A 5479-nucleotide genomic window follows, 5' to 3' on the forward strand; every position below is an offset into this window, starting at 1 on the left:
CTTTGGAAGTGAGGGAGCAATCTTTTATTGATTTTCAGATTGGGCAGTAAAAGGATCAAGTGCTTTATGATATTGTGGACGTGAGTAGTTGTCACATGTTTTTTGGTAGACCTTAGCAATATGATTGCAAGGCTATGCATGATTTTTTCAAGAACGTGATTATTGTTGAGAAAGGTGGCAAGAAGCATTCCCTAATTCCTTTGCAGAATGAAGAATTCGGTAGGAGGAACCTAAGTATTGGTAGTCGAGTTGAAGGATTTTGAGAGGGTTGGAAATCAGTGTGGAAAGCAACCCTGTGGAGCACCGAGGATGGATGTGAAGAAGCGGAGAAAACAGTCTATTGCTAGAAAGGATGGGCAGAAGTGGAACAAGGGAAAGAGTGTGCAAGTTGAAGACTTTGAGGATATGTATGTAAAGAACCAATTTGGGATTTTTGTGTTGAATCCGAGAAGATATTCTTCTAGCTACTAAGACCATATTTTCGCATCTGGGGTATCTGATGCAGGAGCATCCTATTAAAGTAAAAGGTTTATTATCTTTTACTTACTCTTAAGATTTCACTACTGCAATTTTGACTTTTGTCTCTTCATGAATGTGACATTTAATATTCTTTTTCTTTTTATTAAATGTCACATTATCTCTTTAGGGTTCCTTTAGGGTTTCCCTTTTGAGAATGGTTGATCTCCTTTTATAAGGATTGATCCCCTTGTATTTTGTAACACTTTTAGATTCATTTGTTCCTCTCTTGAATACATTTTTCATATTGAGAGCCACTCTTCTCTTCTTGGCTTCATTCTTCCTTGTAACAGGTTATTTGTTTGCAAGTAATCATTGTGGCTTTTGTGAAGTTGGGTTTTGCATCATTTGCACACCAACTTCTACATGGTATATGAGCATTTCCTACAACTTCATGTTCTTGTTTGAAGGTTTTCTTTGAAGCTTTTGGTTTGAAGAGTTTCAGATACCCTTTTTCTAGGTTCTGAAGGGGGTCATTTTTTGGGTGCACTATGAGTCCAAATGGACATCACTGTTGGATTTAGAAGGCCCCAAAACCCCCCATTTTCATATCAAGTTTGTTTGTTTTGGACAAAGTTGTTGGAGATTTTTTTTGCTTGAGAGTAGGTGTTCTTTGGATACGAGGGTGTCAAATTTTCGAAGCACTTTGAGCCCAAACGGACTTTGTCATTGGATTTAGAGTGCCCAAAAATCTCCCATTTCCATATAAAATACGTCCTATGACACCGTTGGCTTTGGAGGCCCTGGCATGCCTTACGAGGCACAAGAAAAATTCGAAAAAAAAAAAAAGGGCCAATTTGTGTCGCCACGTGACAGAACGCGACTAGTCGCAACCATCACCAATTGTCAGCGCCAGCCTGGCCACTTGCAATAGTCGCCACACGATCGAACAGCAACATGCCATGTGGCACCGACTCAAGTGCCAGCCACGTGTTTGTTTGACACATCACCTGCCACACGACCTAGTGCCCCCCTAACACATGTTTGAGCCCTGCCATGTCATCATCCTACATGGCAACCACATCATCGAGTGGGCTCGTCCTTTGCCACATCAACAAGGGGGTTTTGCTTGTGACGGCCATATAGCTATCAAATTTTTGCTCCTGATGTACTGACATCAGCACTATGTCAGCACTACATAAGCACCTTGGGTGCCCTTCTAGGCCATAAGGAGTAGCGATCGATTTTTTTCTCATAACTTGAGCATACGGACTCTATTTCAAAAAACAAGATATTGTCGGAAAGCTAATTCCGAGCCCGATCTAATAGTATATAGGCTTCATCAAATTTTGATGATGGTTAGGTACTTGTTTTCACTATCAAAGGCCGACCTTCTCTTTTGCACTTTGGGGGTCATATCTTGTGCATCTGAGCTCCATTTTTGGTCACCGAAGAGGCATTGGAAAGCTCTTGCAGTGCTCTATCCAAATCTACTGTCTTTTTCATCATAATATTTCCAAGGTACATAAGTCACTCAACTGAAGCTTTTTTTCTCTCCTCATTATATACACATTGCTTTTCGCTGCTAGGGTTTGGTTTCTTGTATTGTGAGGGGGTATTTTTATATACGTTGTTTCTATGATTTACTTCAGTACAACATATATCTTTCAAAACCAAAAACACCACCTCTGAAAGCAATGTTTGACACCTCTTCTTGTCTAGCTCCTCTGAACCCACATAACTATCACACTTGGACAGTTGTGATGACACGGTTACTTCGTTCCAAGGGTTTGTGGTTTTGTTTGGATGAAGACCAACCTCTATTTCAAAGTCCATTTCAGACATATCAGCACAGGAATAAGATGGATGAGGCCATCCGTCTTATCTCTCTCAATATTGCAAATAGCTTACAATTTCATCTTGATGAGTGTACTACTCCTCGGGAAATGTGGCTCAAGTTCAAGACCTTGTTTGGTACAGTTAGTGAGTTCAGGGCACTTCAGCTTGAGGCAAAGCTTACATCACTTGTACCTAATTCCTTTCCCACCAGTGAGGACTTTCTAATGAAATTCAAGCAACGGAGATTGTTGTTATAGGGATGTGGCAAGACAAAAACTAATAAAGAGTGCATTTTCTTAATCTTATCTAAGCTTTGAGGAAACTTTTAGATTTTCTCCTCTACTTTTCACTCCACTATGGATGCATTGGGCACTAATTTCACCATGCCGACATTTGAGGAATTATGTGATTGTTTGACTAGAGAACAAGCCAAGCTTTCCTAGTTGGATTCTCTATTAGGATCAAAGACCACGACATTGGTTGCACAATCATTTACAGTGAAGAAGAAGCAGACACCGAAGCCCAAGAAAGATTTAGTTGGTCATAAGCGTTACTCCAAGCCATCGACGTAGTACTTCTAAACCACAATCCAACCCTAAGAAGGATAATTCTTCTAAGTTTGGTAGGTCTTCCTTCAAGACTAAGAAGTCCATTGGTGATCCTTGTAGTTTTTGTGGCAAGGAAGGACATCCAGTTTCTAGGTGTTGGAAACAATTAGAAGCTTTAGAGGACACCATGCAGCAACATCACATCTCCTCTCCTCAACCACCTTCATCGTCTACGGGGAAGGATCATGCTCTTCATGCATGAGCCTTGTCTTTGAGATTGTCTTGGATCATTGATTTTGGTGCTTTGCACCATAGAACTCATTCCCAAGATTTGGTCACCACCCTTGTTCATATTGACACATCACATATTGCAGTTGGCGACTCTACACAGCTCCCAATTCTCGATTCAGATTCAATTTCACTGGATGGTGGTTCTCTTTGAGACGTTCTTCTAGTTCATGACATTTCTACGAATATTCTTTCGTTTTATCGAATTTGCCTTTCTGACTCTAATAAGACAGTTGATTTCTCACCATATGATGTGGGTATTCCTAATCTCCTTGATCTTGATTCAATTATTGCTACTAGTAGTGTGGATCCCCAGTCTCACTTATACTAGTTCATTGGCTTTAAGAGTTTAGAAAGTGTGGGTTCTTCTCTTGTTGCACATGCAGACTTTGTGAGCAAACTTTGGCATGAGCGATTAGGCTATGTCAACTACCGCTATTTATAGCGAGTACATAGGCACTTGTTTCTAGGCTACTACTGATCTCTTACACTAATGGTGTTTGTGATGGATGCATTCTCGGCAAGCATCATTGAGATCCCTATCCTTCGGGAATAACCACTCGTGCTAAGGCACCCTTGGAGTTGGTTCACAGTGATGTTATGTCCTTTCCTACTCTTTTTTGGGAGCCCACTATGTGCTCACATTCATTGATGACTTCTCCAAATGGACATGGGTGTACTTTCTTAGGTACAAATCTGATGTCTTTGATTCCTTCTTAAGTCTTTAATTTGTGGAGAAGCAATCTGGTCTTTCTCTCAAATGGATACAAACAAATAACGAGGGGAGTGTGAATCAAACATTTAGAGATTTTTGCACTAAGCACGGTGCACTACATCAACTTTCAATTCCACACACCCCTCAGCAAAATGGTGTTTCCAAAAGAAAGAACAAAACTTTACGGGAGATGACAAATTGCATGATTCAATCATGGGATATGTAGTCCTCATTTTGCGCTGAAGTAATCAATTGTGCCAACTACATTCACAATTGGATGCCCTGCACGGCATTGTGACAGATGACTCCTGAGTAGGCTTGGTCTCATGCCAAGCCCGATGTTTCCACATTTTGAGTTTTTGGCAGTAAGGCATGGGCTTCTACTCTCGATGCTCAGAGGAAATCTTGGAGAAGAGTCGACCATTCATCTTTACTGGCTATTGTGAGGATGTGAAGGGATACAGGTTGTTTGATCCTTAGTCTAGAGAGGTCTTGTTTAGACGAGACGTCCAGTTTGATGAGCACTTTCCTCTTCCAATTTCTCTCTCCTTTGATTCCTCCTCATTGCCTACTTTTTCCTCTTCATCTCTCAAGGATGTTCCATCTTTTGACGATGATGTAGATGATGATCCACCACATCTACCTCCTCCACCACCACTAGTTGCTCCACCTTTGCCCAGGTGGGCCTGTGTTACAGTTGAGTCAACTAGTCCTTTGGCTGGAGATCCTATAGATACCCGTCATACTCGAGCTCAGACATTTGGTTCTAGTCTTCTAAGTCATGCTATTTCTATAGATCCACAGAGATTTCAGAGACGACCGAGCATCCAAAGTGGGATTTGGCTATGGATGAGGAGTTTTTTTCTTTGATAAAGAATCACACTTGCGATCTTTCTATTCTTCCGAAAGGAAGAATGTTGGTTCGGTGTAAGTAGTTGTATCATATCAAGTGTTAGGATTAACCTCAAACAGAAATAATAGTTACATACAAATATAACCAATATCAAAAAATAAACAATCGCATAGAAGAGAACACAAGACATAAAGATTTAAGGTGGTTCACCCAATCCTCGGGTTGCGTCCACCAACAACAAGTCCAATATTATTTTTATCCTAACATTACAATCCACAATCCTTTACAGCTCAATACCGCCACAAGAAGCTACAATATCACCATACATTATGAAATCTCTAACCCTAAGTTATTTTATACAAGCTTTTGTCGCATACAAAATTTGGGCTAGATCCAATAGAAGAAACAAATTAGCAGTCATGCATGAATAGTAGCCAGTAATGCCAGGCATTGATCATTCTGGCTTCAATGTAGATTGTGTTTTGAGTTGAGACCACCCTCAAACTACATTGCCATGTATGGAGCCTTCTGAACCTGATAATATAATGTATATTTGTTATATAAGTTAATATAATGTAAGCTATAAGACTTGCCAAAAGAAGAAGAAAAAAGAAAAAAAGAAAGAAGTTCAGATCCATTTCTATCATCAGCATTACCTTCGCAGCCTTCATACTGTAGTAGCAGGGTTAAAGCCAAAAAGAATTTTCACCCTTAAATTTATGTTGAATATCACCATTCGGTGCTTAGGTTGTTACTTGACCAATAAAGAACCAAGTGATA

This window comes from Cupressus sempervirens, chromosome 8 (assembly GCF_028749045.1).
Source record: "Cupressus sempervirens isolate cs-2001-9-10 chromosome 8, ASM2874904v1, whole genome shotgun sequence".
In the NCBI taxonomy this organism is placed as follows: domain Eukaryota; kingdom Viridiplantae; phylum Streptophyta; class Pinopsida; order Cupressales; family Cupressaceae; genus Cupressus; species Cupressus sempervirens.